A 25,355-nucleotide genomic window follows, 5' to 3' on the forward strand; every position below is an offset into this window, starting at 1 on the left:
CTAACCCAGAAGGTGACTTGTGCCTTTCTGTGGACCCAGGAGTCCTGAGCGTTTGAGGGTGCAGTGGCACCATCCCAGTAGGAAGGCAGAGGAGGATGCTGTGCTCACCCTGCTGATAAACCCCTCGGGTGATGGAAGCTGGAGCGAGGCCACCTGAGCACTCAGCGAGGTCAGGTGCTGTAGGCTCCTCTGGCCACATGCCATTGCAAAATTAGGTGTCTTCTTGTCAGAAACTCTAGGTGCCTGGGGGCACCTCATCTCAAGGCTTCAGGATTTGCTCCCCTTAGCAGAGTTGCCTCCGTCCCCACTGGCTGTATTTCGGGGCCACGGTGCCGTTTCGGATCTCCCTGTGCTCGTCCCTGCCCATAGCACGGGGTAGCACTTCTCCACGTGCTGTGCTCCAAGGAGAAACACTTTCGAGATTAGGAGGTGCTTGGGTCATGCGGGCCTCATGAGTACCTAAGAGCTATTAAAAGCTGCTCTCATTTGACTCCATAAAGAATGCCGCTAGGAATAGAGCAACACTTCTTGGATGTGAGTAAATATTGGCCTTGAATGAAGTTGCTGATAACAGAAGATAAGTTATCAACAGCTGTTTAACCTAATATTACTTCTATACAAGATAACACTGAGCTTTTGCAAGAGGTTAATAACCAGATGCAGAGTCCATCACTGCATACAAAGACACCTGACAAACTGTGGCCTTAATTTTTCCTCTGAAGCTTTATTACAGCCAAAGGAGTCCGTTCCAGGGAAATGCACTACTGGGTCAGTCTGGCCTCTGTCTCCAGCAATTGCCAAGGTGATGCTCTTGAGCATGCGGTTCTGCACAGTTGGCAGGAAGAGCATGTCTCCTTGTGGTTGCACCTCCTCAGATTGGAGTTGGGACAGCATCATGATGTGCAGAGCTCTTGCTGCTCTTTGGCTTGAATTCCTGTGCTGGGCACTGATAGAAAACTCTACATTGTGCATCTGAGCAATAGTAACCTCAACCCAGAGAGTGTAGGTTGTAGCTGGCTTTAATATAGACGTTTTAGAGGTGGCATCAAAACATGAAGTGTGCATCAGCTACAGATCACAGGATCCCCACTGAGGGGAATGCCACCTCAGGCAGGTGCTGATCTCTGGTATGTCTGTTACAGATTCCTGCAGGACCTGTAATTCCACAGGGTTTTTGGAAAGAATGGGTTGGCAAGGGCCAGAAGCATCTCTGCAAGGTGAATCGGGTAATTCCAGTGAAACAGCCTTCCTGCTGAAGGAAGCAGCTGGATGCAGAGCCAAGCATTGCTCACTTGCAGAGGCTTTCCAAAGTACACAGTTGAGGCAAAGGAGATGTCTCTGGTCATGTCCTCAGCAGCTGCGATGTAGGACTATGCTGGCTATTTTCATTAGGTTCTTCCTCACTTGATGTCTGCTCTGGGTGCCCTAGCCTTTCAGCCTCACAGAGCAGAGGCCAACTGCTAGGGAAAGAGATGAGAGCTGGACTGACGGTGCAGACCGCCTGCCTGATCTGCGCTGGCTAGGAGAACATGAAATGTTCTTAGTACTTTCCCCGGGCTCTGCCCCACCACAGCATCAAAGTATAGTCCGTAGATTTTTTTAAAAGCATGTATGTTTCTTAGCACTGTCTTGTCCGCCCTGCGAACTTTCTGCGTATTGGTAGAATACCAACTGACGATGCTTGTAAGGGAGTCTGCTGCTACAGCCTTCAAAACTTTTTGGCAAGATATTCCCTGCAGTCGCTGTGGGGTCATGTTGCGCTTTTTCAAAGACGCTGTCTGTAGACGTAGCAGTAAAAGACCTAGAGCAAGCTGTGTGCTGCAGACAAGCATAGCCCATAACGCATGCAAGGCACCTTGCAGGAGAATCGATCCTCACAAGAACTTGCACGTGCTGACTGATCTCTGCAGCACCAGGCAGACGTGGGATCGCTGGTGTCCGACCAGGACATGCGTTGGGTGTCTCTGAAGACGCTGCTCAGCTTGACCAAGCCCTCACCGGAGGTTGCTGGCAGGAACTGGGCTGGCTTTTCAGTGCTCCTGGCTTTCAGCGCTCCTGGCTCCCAGCCCCTGCTTTATCCAGCAGACCACACTGCTGCTCGGCGAAGCTGGCTGCAGTTGCTAGGACGGCAGCTGCAGTCCTATTGATCCCTGTGGGGATGATGAGCCGAAATGAAGACCCTTGGGAAATCAGCAGAGAATATAAAAACCTGGCTGCAAAGCAGAGGCTTGGGCTCTGACAGCTCTGCAGATAAACCAGTGCGCAGAGCCCAGCTGGGCAAAGTGTTCACAGGAAGCCTGCTTCAAACTCCGGTTTCATGCTCAGGCTGCATCAGGAAATTCTCATCTCCTCCCATGAGCCCATTGCGCCCTTCCCTTTTCCCAGATTGAGCATCTGGAAGCAGATCCACATGTGGAGGGGCCAAGTCCTTGCTTCCCCTGGGACCCAGCAGTTCCTCCTCAGGGTGCGAGGCAGGAGGTAGTGAACGGGTGAGCACCTTGCAAACATGCTGCCCCAAAACTCCTAAGGTCTTGAGCCCAGGAGGCAGATCAAGACATGTATATTCCAGGCCATATTGCACACCTGGATTTCAAATCTAGCACATTGGAATAGCAGGGCGTGGGAGCTGCGTGTGCCAGAAGGCTGTCTATCCTTGCACAGAAGTGTAGTAGAAAGCTGTGGTACCACCAGCACCCAGCTCCCAGTGTGTTACAAGAGCTGTGTAGTAACTTTTGGGCTAGCCACATTAAATAGTTCCTGATGCTACCTGTTTAGACAAGCCAGTTATCCACAACTTCGGGGTCTTGCCAGTAACTCCGGTTAAGAAGAAACCTACTATTACTAGTCCTTATGTGTGTCTGCGTTTTTACAACTCAAGCACTTTAGCTGAACTCTTCCCCCTGTACTGTTTGCCAGCCACGCAGCATGTGAGCATCCCCTCTCCCTTCCCACACACAAGACACAGAGCAAGATAGTGAAAACAAAAAAAGAAAGAGAAAACCCAGGGCCCCTGGCTGCCCTTAGCAATTACCACATAGCTCAGACTGAAGTCTGGCTCGGAGCTGCATACCCTAGGATGGCTTATTCTGGTTCCTGCGGGGTAATCTCCGCAGCAGCAGCAGAGCTGGATGGTTTTTTTGGTTAGCTTTTCTGTTCCCACAGCCTGCCCTTGCCATTCATTTGCATTACAATGTAGTCTGTAAGAAACGTCATTGTCAAAGATCACGAGGTCTTGCCTTATTAAAGTCCAAGCAGCCGGAGTTCACCCCTTTTGACTGCCATGTGTGCATTAAGAAGGCACAAGAAATTCCTGTAGACCTGCTTGCGGTGTGAACAGGCTGTAAATGATTCCCTCGAGCGAAGGCTAGGTTAATTCTGCATCCAAGCAACAGCACCCTACTGTGGACTGCAACCTTGTGATTTTCTTCCAGAGCTGGATTTTAAGCTCCTGCTGCAGCTTACCGCTGCTAGCCAGATCCCAGTTGGCTCTAGCTTCCCTGGTTTTCTGCATTTCCTGGAAAATCTGCTCTATAGCAGTTCGGCCAATGAACACCTTGTCTTGCCCAGAGCAGGCTGCATGCCTGCACTTAGGCTTCCCAAGCTGCTGCTGCCATACAGCAGTTGTGCTAACAAAGATTGTATTGCTGCTACAAGTCCTTTCCCTGGGCAGCTTCCACATGTTTCCTTAATTTATTTTGCGCAGTCTCTGGCTCCTATTTTAAAGCTCTGTTTTAGTCCCTTTGCAAAATATCCAGCCTCCGTTTTGGTCTTCCAGTTCCCCCGTGAACTGTCTTTGGTTTCTGTGAGCATTGCCACTGTTCCTCACGTTGTTCCACAGCACTGAGCCACCTACGGTTCCCAGGAAAGGGAGCCTCTTCCTTCCACTCCTCCTCATTCCTGTCTCCGTTTTGCAGTTCTCGTAACATAATCACTGGTTTGTTCGGTTCTAGAAAGAGAAAGTGATGAAGACCTCATTTCCCTAATAAAAATCAATCTAATGTTTCCTTTAGTTTCTCCTTTGATTTCTTAGTTTTTTTAAATCTTTCTGCATTTTTGGCAGCTACACAAGTCATCACACATAAGAGACAGCAAAAATTTTTTGGCTCATATCTGTGTCGTGTGCACTTTGTCTTTGGGCAGTGATCGTACCTCCCTGGCTTTGGGTGGAGACCATGGTAGTTTCAGTAGTTGGGGTCCACAAAGGGCTTCATCACTTCTTATGGTTAAAGACATCCATACTGAAGCGCTGCAAAAGGTGCTGGAGCTAATTAATTCTCCCTTGTCCTCTTGTGTAACCAGGCTTTGGCAGTAAAGCCTAGCAGTCTTATGCAGATCTTGTCTCTTAAATTCACAGGAAGAGAGGAGTGTTGCTTTGAACTTAGTCTTCACACGTAAATCTAGCAGGTGGCCAGCAGAGTATAGGAAATTTGTAGTTGCCAAAGAACTTTGCAGAGCTAGGCTACAGCCTGATTTCTTTGGCAAAGGAAAAATAAAACAATCCAAGGAATAGGGAAGAAATATTAGACAAAAAAATGCAGCAGCTAGGAGACATCAAAGGAGAAAATGCTGAAAGGAAGGGGAGAAATAACACACTTAATTTGGATTTTGAGGGAATTCATAAACCTGTAGTCATGTAGTGATAGAACACAAGTAGTCCAGGTCACACCACTGGGAGACACTGCTCTTTGTTAACCTTCAAGCTACCTGCATTCAGTTGTCAGTTCAACATCAAACAAGAGCTGATTAAAACTTTTCCAGTTTTCAAAATTGCTGGAAAATTGGGTTTCCAAGTGCACGAATGTGATTCTATGAGGCATCTGCTTTCCTCAAAACTTTTAAATCATTCAAGACCAAAGATCTGAAAACTTATATGTGGGCCAGAACAGCTGAAAGAACAGTGTTGCATTCATTTGGAAGGGATAAGTCTGCATTTTTCCCCAGGCGTTAAAGCGGCTTTTTCCCCGCCACCTCCTGCCATGGGGTAGGATGCAGGGAGGCTGCAAACGGCTGCAGTGCAGTGCTGGTGCCCGGGGCAGACCCTTGAGGCAGTTGCTGCCTTGCCTGGGGAGCAAACAAGAAGCAACTTTGATTATTTCTATAGTGAATAGCTGCGTTTCTCACCTAGCTCTGCAGGTCATTTATTTGGTTTGGAGATAAAACACAAGTGGGTCCAGGCAGCAAAGGAGGCTGTTGCAGAATAGCGACGATAATCAGGGGCTGAGAGAGAGACTTTGTGCCAGCCCCAGGTCTTCCATTTTATTACTGCCTCACCACTCCAGAATACAGAAATTACTGCTGAAATTACAGAGGTATCAGAGGAAAACTGCTGAGTGAGACATTATTTACAGTGGATGCTCTGTGAGGAGTCAATTTGCCAGATGCAGAGAGCATCTTGGAAAATGCCATGAAAGCCCAGATGAGCAGTCTGACTAAAGGCAAAGTTACTGAGCTGAGGATCAGCTGAACATGCTGATAACATACATTAATCCCTGCATCAGACTTATGAAGTGTCAAAGTGCAGGTGTTTGAAAGGATGACAGGAGAGTGATGGTCCATAGGAGGGAGTGGCATTTGTCCCAGCTCAGTGGTCCTCATCTGCTGGTGGTGCAGTTTTAAAGATGAAAAAGCAGTTCCAGGCACCACAAGGAATGAAGTGCTACCATGCCATTGCAAAGGGATTCTGGGGCAAAAACACAATGAAGGAGAAAGCAGTATCATCTTCCATAAAACCAGAAAGGGCAGGCTCCGTGAAGTCAGCATAGTGGTGGCAGTGGCGACGTGCAGCGCGCCAATCACGGATATAGATCCCAAGCACCTGCAACACCCGGCATGTGGGTTGTGACAGCTTCAAGAGCCATGATGTTATCAGAGAGACCTTGGCCAAATGGCTCGACTGACCTCAGATCGCGGAGGCCAAGGCCACTGATTGCACTGGACTTGCATTTGTGTTATTTTAAGTTCAGTCGGCTCTGAGATGCCCTAAAGAAGCGGCGATTTGTCACATCAAAGGCATCTCACCAAGGAACTCTGATCAAGGGCTTTTGGTTCCACCGTGGCCTCATAGGAAATTCAAAGCCGCTGTAAAACACTGTTTCTGGCCACAGTTTTACATCACATTCAAAGCCAAACACAATGTTCAGATTGAAAAGGAGCCAAAATGTCTCCACTCAGGCATGAAATGTTATTTTGGCATCTCAGAAATTCTGTGGCACCCTGTAACAAAATGACTAATAGGTTCACACAAAGGGGGAAGTTATGGGTCCTTCCTAAAACTTTCAGCCTGGTACAGCATACTTAACAGGACAAGCTCCTGACTAGTGTTTGTGGTACCTCGCTGTGTTGCGACATCCAACTGTACCTCCTTCTCTCGGCATTTTAATCCGAACACCCCGGGACCTTGGTGGTTGTTGCTATAAAGGTCATAGGGGAACCTGCAGTGCCACCAGCCGTTAACTCCAGGACGGCAGGCACAAATGCAAAATCCCACCGGTAGCTGCTTCTGGTCCTTTGCATCGTGTTGTCTTGTTTAATGTAACGTGCCTGCAAGCCGTCACCAGGCAGGAATTCGTTGTCAGCCAGCTGTCAAGCTTAATTGGGTTGTCCTGTAAAATATCTTGCATATAAGTAAATCAAAAAGAGTGGGGCCCATAAAAGGGCCAGAATGTGGCACATTCATGTTATTTATAGCCTTCTCTGTGGTGCTCATCACCATGGCAGCTATGAAGGTCGATGCTGACAGCTGTGCAGAAATACCACATATGTATTAAAAAACATGCGTATGAAATCAAGTGGGGCTTACACTTCCCAGCGAGGCTTTGAGATGAGCATGGAGAGCCGCCTGCGGACACACTCCGGCACGCGATCGTGTGACGCGTGGAGATGTATGGGATGTAGTCCACAGCCCTGGCGCCCCTGATGTTGCGCCCTGTGATCACTTTGGAAAAGTTAGCAATAAAACCCGACCCCCTGTCTCTATATCTGCTTGGGGGCTGGCCCAAAGCTTCATCCTTCCCATTTCCAAAATTTATTCGTAGCCAGTTTATCCTCGTTTGTTCTTGTGACAGCACTGTCCTTTGGCTTTAAGAGCCCTCCTCCCTTGCTGGTGGTGATGACTCTGCTGTATTTACGGACAGTCAGCACTGCTCATCTGGCCAGGCCGATGAGTGGGGCAGCGGGACACAGCACACCACGGCCCTCCTGCCCGAGTGGGCCGTCCCTGGTGGCACCACAGTGCCTGCGTGGTGCCTGCCGGCAGCCCCCTGTTTTTGGTGAAATGAAGGCTGAAGTGTGCAGGATACACCCGTATGCCTTCATCCAGCTTCTCCTCTTTAGGATGAAGCCTATTTGTAATAGCTTTGTTTACTTATACTGGTTGTGATCACTCACTCCAAGCTTACTTTGTAGGGCTGGCTTTTCTATAACTTCTTACTATTTTAAGAAAGTCAGCAAAGGTGGCGTTTCCTTGTGTCAGCTTGATACCTGGCAGGTAAAGAAACCTGCTGCAGCTGTACCCGGTGTGAGCGTTCGCCTGCAGCCTCTGCCGGGAGGGCAGCTCTTACGTAACCGTATCAACCCTAGCAATATCCATGTCTCCAACGACTTTACTGCAAAACAGTTTCCAGGAAGATTTATAGCAAACCCTTAACAACATGAAACCGTTCTTTTCTAGGCTCACACAGCCTCCACCATGGTCCTTTTATTCTGAGACTACCCGGTTTCTTGTCTAATACCAGTGATCCTAATTCCTCTGTATTTCTGGTCAAGCTTTCTCTTAGTGGACAAATCTCCATCTTCTTGCTTGCACCAGGTTACTTCTTTCCCTCAAGGTACCACGTCCCGGCCTCAGCTGTAGAAACCCAGCACTTTTAAGTCAGTCCTTCAAGGATCTTCCTTTTCCTGTGAGAAATCTTCCTATAACCCCAAATCTCCCTTCTAACCTTTAGCTACCTGTGGCTTTTCATATCTTGCCAGGATGTTTTTTCTACTTCTCCAAAGACTGGAAGAGGTCTACTGAAGATGGCTATTTTTTCAGCAGCGTCGCTGGTGCATGCAGACTCTTTCCCATCGTCTTTGCTCTGTTCCAGTTGAAATCAAGTAGTGCCATTTTTTCCTCTTACGTGAGGAAAAGTGGGTGCTTCTTTGCCCTGCGTTCCTGTCTGCTTTCCTCGCCCTCTGCAGACCTCTTAGCTCCGTGGGTCCCACTGGTGATGGATCTTTGGTTCCCGGGAAATGAATGCCTTGTCCCCTGTGGCCAACCTGCAAGAACACTGGCTCCATCTCTGATCCTGAAGTTACAGCAAGTGGAAAGCTAGCTATGTGGGACACATTCATCACCTTGTCAGGAAGGACATAAAGGACATAAAAATTGTTATTAAAATCACTATTTCTGCCTGTTGCTGGTAGCCATCTTGCTACTTCCAGTCCTGCAGGGGCACAGAAGTTCACGTGTATGCATCTGCAAGTGTTCACCTTATGGTTTCGTAATAAGAGTAAAGTGCCTTTGCCAAAGACATTTAGTTAAAGAGATGAAGTAAATAAACACATTGGGAATTTTTTTCTGAGGAAAAGAGAAGTCATAGGCTGTCCTGGAGCTTATACAACTGCTCCACTAACATTTACTGCCCTGTCACCCACTGTTAGTCCCACTGACTCGATGGTTCCTGTTCTCCTTAAAATTAGCCCACGTGGGTAACGGCTGTTGGGCAGTTGTTGCAGTGCAGTGCAGTGCAGTGCTTTCTCTGGCTCCTACAACTCCATTCAAAAACTCTTCTTGCTGAGCAAATACATAGCGTCTCTTTTCGCTCCAAGACTTACATGCTTATTATGCTTTCTGCAGCGGAAAAAAGATTGCAAAGCAATTCAGCTCGCTAGCTAGGTCATGAATCCATGTATATGTTATGAATGGCAAGTGTATGCATGTGCCCTAGGCTTTACCCAATCATATCATACAATAAAAGAAGTCAGGATGAAAATAAATCTTAATACTAACTGCCCTACATGAAGCAAATGCTTACTTTACATAAAACCCTAATTTTAGAGCTTCCAGACTGTAGCCAATCCACTTTGTCTCACCATGACTTAGCATAACTATACTTCTTGCTATATATATATATGTTTGCATATAGTTGTACACACACATCATTTTTTCTTTTTTTTTCTGGAGTGGAAGTGTCCCAAGTGCCAGCTCTCTCCCTCGGTTGGTAATCTGCCTGCGCGCTAGCTGCTCGCACGGGGCCCAGGCACGGCTGGCCACGTCTCCCGTGGGGCCGGCGCAGCTCAGCGGGTGCCCTGGGCTCGGCCCCAGCCCTGCCTGCCTCTCTCCTGCCGCGGCTGACCCTGCAGCAGCGAGCTCCAGCTTGGCGAGGCGACAGCGTCCAAAAGCGCTGTAGTGTGTGGGATCAAGCAGTTTGCATGCCCTTTGCGTGTGCCCACGGAGAACGTTTTGGGAATGCCAGAGGTTTCTAGGGAATAACCCAAGGGATTCAGGATGTGCTCAGCATTTCAAGTGTTCTGGAAAAAGTAGCAGAGAGCTTTGCTTTTCAGCAAGAAATCCTCTACCTTTCAGCATTACTGCTTTCCTGCTCCCTCCCTGCTGTCAAGTGTCTGAGTTCACTTCTGCAGCTATATTAACTTTCAGTTCACCTTTAAGCAGTGTTTTCTTTCCCTAAATACTCTTTTCTATTGCTTCCATCTTTTCAATGAAATTTGCAGTCCTTCCCAGCTCCTCATGTGCCTGTGAAACAACATCCCAGACTGGAAGCAGCAGGATTCTTCGATAGTCAGTCACAATGTTGCTTGTGGCCTTGTATTTTTGGATAATGGTTGCAGGACAAGGTGCAATGGTGGAAGTGCACTACTGATGTAGCTTTGAATCTGCAACCATCTCTGCAATGCTTTGCAGATATTTTTTGCAAAGATCTGTAATTTGTCACTGCCCTGCCCCATACTTACGGCTGCAAGCTGCGTGCCCAGCAGTGGGACTGTGTCCGGCAGTCCCTGTGCCAGCAGCCCACTTCCCGGAGTGGAGAGGCTGGAGAGGACCCAACGCTGGTCCCCCCCAGACCCCAAGATCTGGCTGTGTGCATGGCCCAGCCTCCTGCGGCAGGATGGCCCCGGGAGGCCACAAGGCAGCTCAGCAGCGTGGGAACCACTGGCAGGCAGGGAGGCGGATTTCCTCGGCCAGGACCACGCTGTTGCAGTGATGCTCGCTTACTGCTCGCATCCCAGGGTGTCCAGGTGCTTCCAGTCGTGTGTGCACCGCAAAGGGCTGTTCCTAGCATCTGCTGCTCTTGGGCCCTGGTAGCTCTGCCAGGAGGTGCGTGCTGTGCACTGTGCTGTACGGCAGCAAGCAGCGCTGGAGTCGACGTGCAAGGGCTGTGATACAGAGCTGCTGACTCCTGTGGCTGAGTTAAAAGCCCTGCAAGGCTTGCCATCTCGGAAGGCAGCAGGATCTTCTGTAGTTACATGAGGTTTTTGGCTTGTGTTGAAAACCAGCATGAAGTGTCTAGTGCTCATGGCTGTAGCACAAGGCTTTAAAATGAGCCAAACGAATCTTGGAGGCTTGGGAACCAGAAAGCAAAGCAAAAGGCATTGGTTTGGATTGCCGTTTACAGGGTTGCTGTGGTCGTGAAGCCACTCTCAGGAGAATCTGCCCTGGAGGCCACATGTTTGTGGCTGTCCCGGGGCTTGTGCGAGGCTGCATCACAGCATGGAGCAGCTCTGCAGAAGGGTTTTGTCTTTGTTTTGTAGCTGATGGGATGGAGCAGAGGTAGCTGCTGCCCCTGTGGGCTTCACCCCGTTCATCTCCCCATGCAAATGTACATGGGCGTATACATCCAGCTTCCCCAAAGCTGCTTGGGAGGGTGTTCCTGAGGGTGCTGCTCTCCCAGTGAAGAAGAAAGGACTGTTTTAACCACAAAGTGAAAGAATGAAGAGAAAGCCCTTCTTACCGAAAGAGAAAGGCATCGCCATCCTGTGAAGATACAGTCCTACCTCTCTGCTGGAGGAGCAGAGCCGTTACAGGAGATTAAATGACCTGCTGCTCTCTGCTTATTAAAAGAAAATGGTGTTTCCTGGCAGTGCTACAGATCTGACATCTTGATCCATTGAAACGCTCTCAAAATATAAATCAGGAGGAAGTGATCCAAGCCCGTGGTGCAGGGAGCCAGGAACGAGCCTCCTCCCCGAGCAGGGGATGCGTGGAAGGGTTTTCCGTTCGCTTCCCTCCCACGGTGATATGTGGCCTTTGCACGGGGAGGTCTGCAGGGCTAAGTGGCCCGGGAGCAGGGCAGGGACAGCACGGGCTACGTGGCCCACGGCCGGTTTGCCCCAGGCGCCAAGGGGCCCTTTTCCCCGCGCCTGCAGGCGGAGCGAGAGAGGCACAATCTTCCAGCAAGCGCGCAGGAAAAATCTTATTCTGATTTCTATTAAAGAAGTAGATTGTGCAGTAAATTAAAGCTGATCTGTATGCAATTTCCTCTGCACATATGTTCTGGGATGAACCTGAGAGCAGGTTTTATCCAAATTCTCCTGTCTTTTGTCTTTAATTTAAAAAGTTAGAATCTCCTGTAATTGCCTCTGTGCTCACAGAGAATTGGGGAATACTAAGAAACCCTCTGGTGACTAATTGAATGCCTTATAAATGTTCTGGCTGTAAGCAAGGTTCTCTGTCTTACATTATAGAGATATTTAGGCCCAAATCTGTGCTAGGGTGATAATTTTATGAGGGATTTTCATATCTTTTGGATGCAGTATGCAATGGATCATTACCTTTTTTTTACACTTAATTGCTTTTATCATGCAGAAATATTCAGCATTTAATGATAATAAAGCACTTCTGTTAAGGAGGCCAAACATCATATACGTTATTTCCTCCGATTTCTGTAATGTAACTCCTTAGTGCCTCATTTGTATGTGTCATTATATCCCCCTTTTGCAGATGGGAGTGCTGAGGCCCTGGGGAGCAGTAGCTCACCCCAAATCACCCTGTGGCCAGGGGAGAACCAGCTTCTCCTTTCCTTCCTGTGTGGCAGCAGGGCCAGGCATTATCATCAGCAAGTGACTGATAGCGGTCTGCAAGCAAAACACCATCGCACGCAGCTCAAGAAGAGAGAAATTGTAGAGCTCCCTGGCACAGGGCACCGCTGGGGCCTGAAGCTAGGTTCAAAAAGGGGTTTTAAATGTGTAGCAGAAACAGCTGGTGAGAGCAGGTTTTGGAAGGGGCCCGAGCCCTCTGCTCTGCATGAGCCCTGGACAGGGGAGATGAGGGTTTGCCAGCCACCTCGCTCCTGCCCATCACAGGGTGCCCAGAGCTTTTCCTGAATCAAGGAAATGTCCTGCTCTTCGGGCAACCTGGTTCCCAGCCAAGCTGGGCTCAACCACTCTGCCCACCTTGCTCCTCAGAGGCAGGGATTCAAATCCAGTTACAGACGTTTGCTTATTGTATTTCCCTTAGCTTTCCAAGAATGCAATTTTTGATGGTCTTCTATGGCTTTTAATTAAAAGAGCATGTATCATTTATTCATTGTTTATTAACTCTTTATAGATGTTATAAGCCCATTGCTGACATCAGTGGAGTCCTACTGATACTCATAAGCTCATCAGCAGACATTGTAATTGATGGCTATACGCAATCTGCTGACCTGTTGGGCCCTGCAACAATTGATTAACTATTCATTAAAACATCTAGAAATCATTTATGAACCTTTTATAAACTATTTATAAGTGAACAGGGACTGATGTATTCATTACTGTTCAGGGGCCTGCAGTAGAGGAAAGGCAGATACATGGTGGTTTAGCCAGGAAGGATGGGAAGGGGACTGTTAGGCAATGGGGAAGTTCCTCCTGATGGAGAGATGCTTCTGCCAGTGAGTAAATCCTCCCTAGAAAATGATGGCAGATATTCAGTCATAGATTAAATCAAGAATCGTGAACCCTACAGGATAATTCCTTCTGAAAGCGGTGTCCCGGGGCCCACCGAGTTCCTACAGAATTGGTTAGTGCTGCACTCCTGTAACCCGGACTGTGGGCGGTGAGTGTCTTGCTGGATGAGAGAGAGGAGCCATATTTAAGCTCCAAAGGCACCGGAGGCATCGGGATCCTGCTGAAGCACAGCCCAAGCCTCGGAGAGAGCGCGACCCCCTTTGGAAAAGATAGACAAGGCAAGGTCGAGCCACTGAAAGTGGAAGCTAAAAAATTCAGACTAGAAAGAAGGCAATCATTAAATGGAAGAGCAGGTAACCACTGAAGCAGCTTTACAGTAGGACACGTATGAAATCTCCTCTGCGGATTTGATGGTTCATTTTGAAAGCCACCGAAGGCTTTTGTAAGTCCAGCGGGCTCTAGCCCAGCCCTGAGCTTGTGGGATGGGAACTGTGCTGAGCTGCGTCTCCGGCAGCCCCGTGTTGGACACAGTGTGTCAGTAGGAGATGTGCTCCTTGCCACCCGAAAGCTTTCCGTGGCTCCGTCTGTTTTCCAAAACACATGGACTCCCTCTAGGCCCGGAAGGAGAGCTGGCTGGTGCTGCAGGAGGGGGTCTGTGCAGGGGAGGTCATGTTTCCCGCTGCAGGTGGATGATTTTGTCAAAGGGTCAGAGATGCAATGAACCAGAGAGGTTTCCAGTATTTTGCAGAGTCTGTTAGTTTAGCTAAGTAGGGACTGGCCAGAGTCCATAGCATCTATTTAATATACTGTTGGGCTAAACTCGGAGTGGAGGATGAGCAGGCTTGTTGGTTGCTTTGCTCCTAGCAGGATAGGTTTAAATTACCCATCCCATTCTCCTTGGGATTAATATGCAGGGATATACAGAGCCAGAGGGACAGCTGCCAGGAAAATGCAGTTGGCCGCTGGATGCCCTTAGGGAGTGAGCGGATTCCTGGTTTTATTGGGCATGGACTACAAGTCTCAAATTCCGGACTCTCCTCCGAACATGACCCCAGCACAGGACCATATGTGTCTTTTCGCTCTGGGCTTCCCTCTGGCGTGGGGTGTGCTCTCGGCACATGGGGGTGTGGTGGGGATGCATGTTTGGATGCTGTTGGTTGCCTCCTGTCAGAGACTGCTGGCCAGGTCCATGGCCGGCGTGAATGCCCCACATCCCTCCTTGTGATGTGGGGTGCTGATCCAGCAGGTAGCACGTTGCAGGTTACTGAAGAGTTGAGTGCTGATGCCTGCTCCTGGGGATTGACTGTGAGCTTGGCAGTAAAATAGATTTCCTCCGCTCCCCAAGAGGTGGTTTGCTGCTTGGGAACACGGCCTGCTTGAGCTGAGCAGATAATACTGCTAGCGCTGGCAGTGACCTTGGTCTACTCATACACAGCTCAGGGTTTGCTGCTGAAGGTTTCTTTACAAAGGAATCATTTATCACTAGACTTCATGTCACTGGAGAAAAACCAACTTTGATGAATTAGGGAGGTTTCAAATTGGACTGTTTAGTATTTTTTAACAGGATGAATTTCCAAATGAAGAATGAAAAAAAATCTGTTTTCTACCAGCCAGAGAAGGTCTTTCCAGGAAGAGTGCAGTATGGGAGGAAAATGTTGAACGGCCTTGCTCAGTTTAAACTTCAAGAATCTTTTCCATGTTTCCAAAAATATGGCACTGTGTAAAATAACACAGTAAAATGCATAATGCAAGTAAAGTATCCCAGAGGAGAGGACAGGGGTCTTATGGCTGCTTCTTTTCCTCTGCTGGAACTGATGATATGGAAGAGAAGGGTGAGAGAGACAGTCAAGTGTTTCACATCGTGTCTGTGCTCTGCTTTGATTGTATGTGCTGAAAACTCCTCCAGAAACTCTGTGCCCGTGTTTGACTGATTGTTGGCAGGAAGCTGAGTTCCTTTCTCGTGATATGTGGCATTTGTACCACAAAGTGGAGACCTTCCTGGGGACTTTCTCAGGTGAACACTGCCCAAAATATCAATGCCTCAGCTTCAGTGTATAGAATAAGAAGCTTCTCAGAAAGGAAAACGAGTAATGCTGTTTCTCTTTGTAGATTCCCTGTACATTTACTGATGCTATGGGTTAACTTCTGCCCACAGAAGTGTGTGTCACTTGACACTAAGGAGCTTCGTTTTCACTGTGAGCTCATGATCACTGAACAGAAGTTGCAGACATAAACTCTCCATGTGCTGATGGAAGAAATGACACCTGTGATGGGAACTTAGTGTCTCGTATCACTTCTAAGAGTCCATCTGTAATCTTGCCTGAAGCTGATGCTGTCTAGCAAGACACGGGGATAAGTGATGACTTCCTAGGAGATGATGTTTAGTGTAGCATGTCTATCAGCTAGCAAAAATGGGACAGATGTGCCATGTGTTTGTGGCAAGAGCTTCATTCCTTTACTCCTCTGTACCTGCATTGTTTCCTTGCTGAAGATGCTCAGCTGAGCGCTGTAGGCCAAGCTGTATATAAACTGGATGCACAACTCCTTGCTTGGTGGAGAACTGGATCCCAGCATTAACGACAATTTGATAGTGGCAAATTTGTACGGCTGCACAGAAGAGACAGCAGAAGTGTCTCTCGAAGGATGGTTTTTAGAAACAGAATTCCCACTGCTCCATATGGTTAGTTGTGTTTCTGAGGCCTTGTTTAGATTTACAGAAGGAATATTTTTAAGCACATGTAATTCATTCATGGGAAAGCCTTGAATGGTTATTATTTAGATGTAAGTTTAGCTAATACTGATTTGCTAAGGAATGGTCTTTGATGCCAGGTTTCAGTGGAAATAAGAGCTTTTGTATGGGAGTTTGCACAGGGTTTGTCATAACCAGTTCAAAGCTGACCTGAAATGGAATTAGTGCAAGTCAGTATCTAGGTATGCTCTCACTGACATGTCGTTGCTCAGGGTCAAAATCTTATGGGGTCTTCTGTAGGGTATAACTTAAGCAGCCCAGTGTCAGGCAGAATGGGACTCAGGGGAAAGAGAAGCCAGCTCCCTGCCGTCATTCCTACCTCTTACAAGGGCACTTGAGTCTACTTTGGAGTGCAGCACACAGGAGTCAGGCTTTTAATGGGAAGGAAACACAAACATCCAAAAAGCCACGGGCAATTCACTATTCTCTTCCACCTCCCCTTTTTTTCTTTCCTTCTCCCCCAGCCCAAATCTGCTATTCTGTCAATTCCCAGTAGCTGTGACCCAGCCTTTATGCAAGGTAAAGGTATTTGACACACTCTGTTTTTTGCCAGAACACCATTAAAATGGTTCTTACATTTCAAATGCAGTGATATCCAGCCTCTCCCCACCCGATCCAAGCCTGTGAGGAGGTGCAGGTAGCTAGTGACAAAAACATGATGGACAGATGAGTTTTTTCATCTTCACCAACAGAGGAGTCCTTCTGCCCAGATTTCCTCTTTTAGAGGTTTGAAAGTGCCATGCGTTGGAAAAGCATGGTGCTGTGGACAGGGCAGGCTCCTTTTCTCCATCCTTTTCCCCATCTGCGGGGCGCCCGGCAGCACAGTCAGGTGGGCAGAAGATGACTGGGGCAGAAGCGCTGGCATATGCATTGTACTGGGTGGAGCTGCTCTCATTTCCATGCCGTGTGCTGGGAGAGTGGCCCCCACTCCTGCCAGCTCCGGTGGGGTAGATGCTCGGCGAGGTGCCTGTCTGCATTTAGGTACATTATGCCTAAAAGGGCCTGCATTGCACAGCCCCTCTGGAGTCTGGAGTCATATGGGAACCTGAGTTGGAAAATAAACACCCACAAGTTGAGCTGAAGCAAAAGCCTGGGGAAGACCGAGCCCAAAGAGCATCTTGCAGAGCTGGGGACACTGCCTCTAGCCAAGCGCTCCTCTGAGCCAGGCCCTCTCCTCGCACCCAGCGCTAGCTGGGACTCAGAGGAGAGCAGGTAGAGTGGGGCAAAACTAGTGGAGCTAATAGCTGTCCCTTGGGAACGAGCGCAAGCGCTGCGGTGCCAGCTGAGAGTGGTCCAAGAGGCCAGTCCCTCCTTTGGCAGCATTTGAGTAAGCAGAAAGCTGAGCTAAGTGATGAACTGTTTGAGGGATGCTCTTGTCAGCAGCAAGGTGAAAGCAGGGTCCCGCCATCCCTGTGCCCCGTGGGGACGCGCGGCTGGCGGGCATGGCGAGGCACCCGGGCAGGGGGGCCATGCAGCCAGGTCTGCCCTCTCGGTGTGCGGCTGCAGGACTAGCCGCTAACGCCCGGCTGCCTGCAGAAGCATTTGTATTTTGCACTAGCGCAATTCACTGAAGCCTGAAATAGCAGAAATTGCACTGAAAATCAGCCCCCAGGGTCCTGGAAATGCTCCGTGCCAGGAGAGAGCGGGTAGCGGCTGCTGTTTTCACTGGAGGAACTTCTCAGCTGCGGTGTTTCTTTGACAGCTAGAGAGACCTGAGTCTCTAATGCCAGTTTTTCCCAGGCTGGGAGCACTTTGCAGGGGCAATGTGTCTTGTGATGACCTCAGTGAGAGTTTTTCCCGCTGCCTTGTTCTTTACACGGCATCAGCGACCTGCTGCGCGGGGGCCACTGGGCCAAGCATGCCCAGCCAGGCAGCACGGCGGGGAGCGCGAGGAGCCCCGCTCCAGCCCAAGTTCCTGCAATGCTCCCTAGAAGGCAGAGAAATTTGTGATTTTCTGCCTCTCTGCAGCTTTCCCAGTTGCAGACATGTGCCGGCGTCTCCTGGAAGGCTGCTGCACATTCACACCCTGTGCCCATCCGGCGGGCTGCGCGGCATGCATTTCCTGAGGCTCGCGTGGCGGGTGCTAGATAGCTGATTGCACACGAATTAACTACCCAGAGCGTGCGACTGGCTGTCATGCAAAGAGGTAAGTGGAGGGAAGCAGCTTTGTAATGAATGAGAACGTAGATCAGACCAGGCGTCTGCTGGGCCCGGCTGCTGAAACCGCGATTGCGGAGGGTTGCTCAAGCCTCCCTGCACTGGGAGTCAAGCTGCTGTGAATCACAGTGAGGAACATCTGAGTAATGGGAGAAATGGGGGCAGCAGCGTGTGCATGCCGCGCTCTGCGCAGGATCCGGGGGGAGCCGTGCTGTGGCTCAGCCAGCCGGGCCGCGCCGAGCGTGCGGGGCTGGGCAGGGGTAGCGGGGCGCCGCGCGGGGACAGGGCGCTCGGCGTAAGGACGAGCACCGATGTGAGAGAGAGGAGGGGGAGATTGGTCAGGCTGGCTGCTGGCAGGAGAGCTTCTTAATCACCCTAACTGGCCCCCGAGTGCCCTCCGGACAATACGACGCCGCTGCAGCGTGCCTCTGCACCCCACGTGCCCCAGCCCAAACGCACGAGGCCCTGCAAACCCGCCACCGTGAGACACCACTGTTCACGTGTCTCACGTCAGCGCCCAGGTTTAATACAAAAATAGCAGGCAAAGCAGAAACAGCATAGATGACAGAATATCAAGTTGCCATGCGCTGGGAAAGAGGGAAAAAGTGGTCTGTCACCTTGTAAAGGACCTGGTACTTCTCTCCTAAGCACATCTTTTTGTGCACAGCCCGGTGGACCCATCTCTGTGACTTCAGGGTAGCCGGCACGGTCTCTGCTGGGATCCCTGGCACAGGGAAATGCATGGGAATGCTGTGGCACGCTGGAGCATTGGGAAAAGAAAACACATCCAGGGAAACTTACTACGATATCTGGCAAGTTTCTACCAATATACTTTTCCCCCTGTTGCTTAAACGCATTTAGGATACCTGTGCATCCATGCAGCTGCCCAGGTGGCTGCACGCGGCTCAGAGGAGCCGTGGCGGTTTCGGGGAGCTTTGGCAGCGGGGCTGGGGACGGGGCGCCCCGCGGGCTGCGTGGTGGGCACGGCGAGGGGGACCTGGCCGGCCCCGGCTCAGTTTGCAATGTTTTGTCATTACCCACTAGGCACAGAAAAGATGCCCAAATGCTGCTTCACCAATACGTGTTTTCCCATGCCTCTTACATTCGAAGTTTCAGTGGAAAATGCCTGCTCTGAAGAGATGTTTATAACACTTCACCATTTCAAACATTTTCACTGAAAAAATGGGAAATTTCTGATCTGCTCTGCACTTTGTTGTCACTTCCCTGGGAATAAGCTTCCCTCTCCTGTCAGGGGAGAAAGGGCAAAGTTTCTTAACCACCCTGTAGCCATTAGTGACTACAAAGAGATTTTATTGCAGTTTCTTTTGTCTGCGTTCCTCGGGAAGGAGGCTGGAACTCAGTTCCCCTGAAACTGTGTTTTTCAGCAAACAACACAAAGTGGTGCCTTTCTTCTTCATTGCTCCTGAAAAGTCCACAGATTTTGCTCTTTCAAAGTCAATCTGAAGTTAGAAGTGGAGGTGAGGGGAAGCCAGAAGAATAAAATGACCCCAAAGAAGCTAGCTTGAACCCTCTGGGCTTCACCAGGCCCCCTGAGCTCGGTGCCTGAGCGTGGTGAGGTGTGCGAAGGATCCCCACGTCCTGGCAGGGCAGAACTGGAAGTGACTCACCTTAATACCTTAATGGCTGCGACCGCATGAGGCAAACGTTGTGATGGGGAGCTGCTTAATGTATTCACGGTGAATGGTTTATGCAATTATTTCTTTGTCCTGCTCGTGAGACATTGCATTAGCGGCTCTGCGCTTGCTTGGGTTGCTGCTGTGGGTTACTTGGCTGTGAGTGGCCCAATCCCACAGTGCAAAAAGCAAAGTTGCGCCTGTTCCCCCCTTTGCTTATCTAACGCTTTAGAAACAAGGTTTTTCTTTCCATAGTGAAACCCACACACTGCTGTTAAGGCAGCACAGAGCTGCAAGTGCAGCAGTGCTGCTACGCGAGGGCAGCGCCGGCCCTGTCCCCCTCCCGCTCCTCCGTCGTCCCCTTTCCTGGAGGGTTTCAGGGCGGTGCGGAGCCGGGGGTGAGCAGAGGGGCCCCGGATTTCGCACCCTGCCGGGATCCGCTTCCTGCCGCCTTCGCCATGGCCATGCCCTGGCTCGTGGTGCATCTTAATGCACTGGGTCTTAACGCAGGAGGGGGGGCCTATTTTTAGTCCGGCAGTATCTAAAAAAGGGAGTTTGCAAATGCTGTTTGTGTCTCTGTGTTTCAGCACAAGAGGGGACAGACGTGTTTCTTGCGGACAAGCGATACTGCTGAGGTGCGCCGTAACCAAAGTGCACTCTCAGTTGTTAAGTTACTTGTGCTCTTCTCACGGGGCATCGCAGAATATTGCGATACTCTTAGCCATGCCCCAGCTGAGTGCTCCCTGCGGCCAAACTAATTTACTTGTTTTAGGAAGGGCCTCATGCCTGAGTGCTTTAGCTTTGGGGGCTGCAGTTGTTTAAAGTTTGGAGATGTGTGTGAGCCTGTTCCAAGGATCAGCTGAATTCTTTCATCTCCGGGGCGCCCAGGGCTAGGCTCCATCTGTCCCAGGGCCTGTCTCCAACTGCGGATGCCTCCCGCTGCCCGGGCCGCCGCGGCCTCTTTGTTGTCTGTGGAGAGAGGCTCGCCGGGCACACGTCTCCTGGCATCCCAAGCAGGTCACGTGGACCCCCGTGCTGCAGAAGGCCCTGAAAAGAGCCAAACGCTGTAATATCCTCTCTCCAAAGCAGCTTGCTGGGCCAAGATCCTCCATGCGCTGGCTTACACAGGGTAAGCCACGCTGAAAAAGAAATAGGATGATTTTCGAAGGTCAGAGAAGAGGACTCGGGAAGGGACTTTGTTGGGTTCAACTTTGATTTTATTGCGTGGTGTGGTCTGCAGGGACCCAGCGGGGAGCAGCTCCTCCGTTGCATGTAACCTGGGGGGCCGTGTGCCGGCAGGCAGCATGCACTGCTCAGGGCAGCAGGATCCTGGAGCTCGGTGCCTCGGTGCAGAGCAGAAGAGAGCATGGGGGGGGCTGTGAAATCAGCACGTGTGCTACAGCCGTCCCTGCTGATACACGTGGAGGCAGGCTGCCAGGTGCTACCAGAAATGCAAGTGGAATTGCCTCTAACTAGAAAAGGGTTTTTTCCCCCAAACTTTTGCATTGAGCAGTTCTTGGAGGCAACCAAGAGCAGGAGAATGAAGCAGGCTCCACAGGTGACCCCAAGTCACGAGCAAGCCCCTGCAGCAACCGAGGCCGACCACGTCCCAGGCTGGGTTAGCAGGAGTGGCCAGCCAGCCTACGTTTTCCTATAACTCCAAGAGCTGAGGCTTAATGACTAAAGCCCACAAAAGATGATGGCACTCAATTGCAAGATTTGGGAGCTGCAGCTCCTCTTTTGGTGTCTCTGCCTCCTCAAGGTCCTGGACGTCAGCTGCAAAATTAGGGAAAGAGAGAAAGGGGAACGAGAGACTGCCACAAAGAGGCTCCTTCTAAAGCTGAGCAATTGCTTGCTCCCAACTGTTGCTCATGGACAGGCTTGGAGAGGGCCTTTTCTTAAAAATGAAAATTGGAGTGACATCTTGACTTCAAAAGGAAAATAATAATTTGTGGCAAGAGAGTTTCACTTCTTTCCCCTTATGCCCTTTTTATACCTAAAGTTTATAATGATGTGGGTTCATCAATAGTGTAGTTTAATTAATGCAGGTTCAATTGAGAGTTAAACAGAAAAACTATCATGAGTAGCAAGAGTTCTTTCCATATGCATTTTGATTTAAAATGTGAAAAAAGGGAATGAAAAATTAGTCCATTTTGAGCACAGTTAAGAAGGAACAACTTGAAAAGTTAAGAATTTGGGGCAAGTTTTCCTTTTTAAGATAGTTTTAAAATTAACCCTTTAGGCTCAGGTTCCATCTCCCGTACTCTGAATACCCCTTGGGCCATTGCAGGTGAGATCTCAGAAGTGCGTGGGCCTTGGACTTGCCTGCACAGAATATCCCCTCTCCCCAGGGCTGGGAGGTCTGGACCCGTGTCCCTCCCCATGCTCCAAAGAATGCCAGCCAAAATTAGGCGCTCCCATGAAAGTGGGAAATGCTTCCCCTGCTCATATAGCAATTTGCGTGCTGCAGCTCCTGAGTCACCGACGTCTTTGCAGGCAGGATCTTGCTCGGCTTTGTGCCACTTGCATGTTTACCACTTCCTTTTTCTTTTTTTAACGGTGCTGTTATTCTCCGCAAGACTTTACTCAGCCCGTTCCCAGGGACTTGCCTCCCATCTGGCCCCGCCGTGTCCCTGATGATGAGCTGCAAGACTTCTCCCTGCTCTCTGCCCCGATGCACCAACCTCCTGTACTGAAGGGGGAGAAAATAAGCAAGTATTTCCTCATTCCTAAATAGCATCGTTCAACAGTTGGCTAAGCTGCAAAATGGATTAGCGTTGCATTACAGCGCTGTACACAACAATTTCAGGCTTGCACAGGAATTGCATAGCCTTTCCAAGCACAACATTTCCCAGTAAGGCCCCCTTGGTGATTCGGGAGACAGAAGCAGGGCCCTGGGGAAGCGGCATGCAGACGTCAGGGGGCAGGGGACCTGCATCCCGGGTAAAGCTAGCACCAGACTCTTGCATGGCATGGTTTCCACCGTCAGGAAGGGGCGGGCAAGAAGTCATTAGGGGCAGCCTCCAGTGTCCGCCGCCGAGCGGTGAGTCCAGCTGTTGGTGCAAAGGTGACAGCCCGCAGCCCGCGGCACTTCACGCCACCACAGACATCAAAGGCAGGGGCGGTTGCCTCCAAAGCACGTCCATCATGTTCTAGATGTAGACACGGCCTTGGGGACTGCAGGTTTACTCCGGGTCCTCGCACAAAGGTCTCCAGATCCCTGTTTCACATCCAGAGGGCAGCGAGGGAGCAGGCGCAGCCGTGGCCTCTTCTCCTGACACAGGTGGCTTGATGAGGGGCGCCCGATTTGGCGTGCAAACGCCTCTCGCGGCACAGAGCCTTCCTCACCAGCAGGCTGGGCCAGCTCCTGTCTCCCCCCGCTCCCTCCCCCCCTCCACGAAGATACGCAAATACCGAGAGCCTGTTCCTGGGGCTGGAAGTCAGGTTCAGAATTTTAATGATATCCTGTATCCCATAGCCTTTTATTTGGGGAGAAACTGCTCTAAATGACCCATTTTTCTTAGTATAATGATAATCATTACTAAGAGGAAAATGAGCACTGAAGACGGGGGCAAACGCAGGCACAGAAGAGATGGGGCAGCTGATTCTGACTGGCAAAATGCTACATGGAGAAATAAACCTTTTGTAGTTAGAAGGAATGTAAAGATGCCTTTAAACATTCATGTAAATTTGTAACAAATAAGTCAGCGTGGCTTGAAATGGAAAGCACGAGAGAGCAGCCATAAATATTTTATCTCCTTGGCAATGAGCTCCAGCACAGCAAATTGTCACAACCTCCTGGGCGAGGGGATGCCTGCTCATGGCGTCGGACAGGGAAGCGGCAGCATCTCCCAATTTCTGAGCACCTGCCTCATCTTGGACCTGGCAGCCGGACCCCAGGAGCTTTCCCATGGCTTGGGTCCCCAGATTCAGGGAACTAGGCTTGGTGTCTGAGACCAGGGTGTCAGAGCCCTGGCTCTCCATGCCTCCTGGGAAGGTCCCTTGCCTTCAGAGCAGGAGTCCAGAGCCCAACTGCTCACTGGAGACGGCGTTTGGCTGAACGTGCTGCTGACTCTTAATGCTGCGTGAGGGTGTAAGCAGGAGGAGCCGTGGAGAGGTCACCTCAAGACAAAATACAGGGCACCTCATTTAGTGCCCAGACTTCAGGCTAGAAGTCATCGGCTGCTTCTGACCATGGTGCTCAAGCATCTAAATAATTCAATTCGACGTGACCCAAAAACCCCCTGTAAATGTGTAATTGATTGGGTGAGCGAGTTCTGATCCCAGGTAATTGCTCCCTTCCAGAGGAGCTTGCAGCAGCCCCTTGGCCAGGCTCGCATGCCAAGGATGTAGCTGGTTAGGTCTGTGAGTGATATAAGAAGTCTGGTCTCTGGATGCTGGAATTGAATTAGACACCAGCAAGACAGATTTTATTAGATTTATTAGATGGCTGGTAGAAGACAGGCTGAAAACTAGAGGAAGAGAAACATCTCCTTGGCGACCTCTGGGCTGGGATTATTTTTCTTGTACTGAATCAAGACGGGTGCAATGTTCATGTCCCAAGTGAGGCTGGAGCAGCAGATGCCAGTGTTGCCCCCCACCCCGAGGAAGGACAGGGGAGTGACCCCAGGCTCAGTGCCTGCATGGAGGGCCGGCCACAGCCGCCTGCCATCTTCCCGAACCTACGCAGCACCGCGACCTGCTGCCCTGCAGTCCTGCAGAGTGCCTCTCCTGGGGGGATCAGCACAGACTAAAACTGGGGACAGAATGACACTGAGTCCCACCTCCGGCTCCACGGCACCACCAACCCCCTACCATGACTCAACCATGATTTAAGAGCAGACAAGTTAATTGTTGTCTGCTGGAGGATGCGCCACGGGGAGTTCTTGTTCTGCTCAGATTTCGTGATGACTGGCAGGGACCTATTGCTGTCATAATTAATATTGGACTGGCCTTGCAGAAATAGATTCGCTAAGTACATGGCAAGGTGAAGTCCCCTTGATTTTGCAAGTCACCCACTTGTTTGCTCTCCCTCTATCGCTTAGTTTTGAGGTGAGTTTTTCAGCACTTGAACTCAGACAAATAAGTGACATTTTTGGTGCAGTTCATGTAGAGTTTTACATCGACGGTGTCTCACGAGCAGTAGGAGCTGGACCACCTTTTTCTGCGTAAGGACAGGAAGCGCCATGTGAGCGTTCGGCCCCATCTCCAAGCAGCAGGGTCACCAGGGAAGCCCGAGCCCTTGAACTCAGCTCCCACATCAGGCCGGGGCACTGCTCCTGAGCTTTCCAACCCCTCGTTTAGCTGAACCCAGAGGGGCAGCTTTGCCAGGCTCTGCGGGAGCTGCAGCGGTGCTGGCGGATGCACCCTCCTTTTATCACAGTCGCAGAGCTCTGCTCCTGCTGTTCCACCAGAGCCAACTGCAGCCGGTGGCCTTGTGTTAATTAAGAGCAGAACAATCGCTCTTAATCAAAGGTCAGACGGATGGCAGAAGCAGCAGACTGCCCGTCTCATGCTCGGCATGTTGTCCAGCCGATCCCCGCCTCCACCCACACCGCTCTCACAGCAGAGAGGGAGCCACAGGGCGCATAATCATTTCTCCCTAATTGCTCACAGCTGCACCCTACCTCCACAGCCTGGCAGCAGGGACAAAAGCAGAGCAGTGCCAGGGAAGGGTGGAGGAGATGCCCACACCTCGCTTTCTGCCTCAGCTGCCTCCACGCAGGCGGTTTGGCAAGGAGGGCTGGATAGCCAGGCTCAGCACCGCGTGCAGCAGAGGGCACCTGAATGCACCCCACGGTGCCCTTTGGACCTGCCGTCCCTCACCCGTCCCCTCTGGGGTTCGGGGCCATGAGTTGCTAGAGACAGAGTTGTGGGTTCAAGTCTCCCCTCCAGATGGGGCCGTAGAAGAAGAAGAGGAGCCTCTAACAAGC

At 50.4% G+C, this 25,355-nt stretch overlaps 1 protein-coding gene across 2 annotated transcripts in view; it reads left to right on the forward strand.

The window, feature by feature from the left end:
* Nucleotides 1-25,355, forward strand: part of TMEM121 (transmembrane protein 121) — a 45,478-nt gene that overhangs the window by 8,274 nt on the left and 11,849 nt on the right. The window lies entirely within an intron of this gene.

Source organism: Dromaius novaehollandiae, chromosome 8 (assembly GCF_036370855.1).
Source record: "Dromaius novaehollandiae isolate bDroNov1 chromosome 8, bDroNov1.hap1, whole genome shotgun sequence".
In the NCBI taxonomy this organism is placed as follows: Eukaryota; Metazoa; Chordata; class Aves; order Casuariiformes; family Dromaiidae; genus Dromaius; species Dromaius novaehollandiae.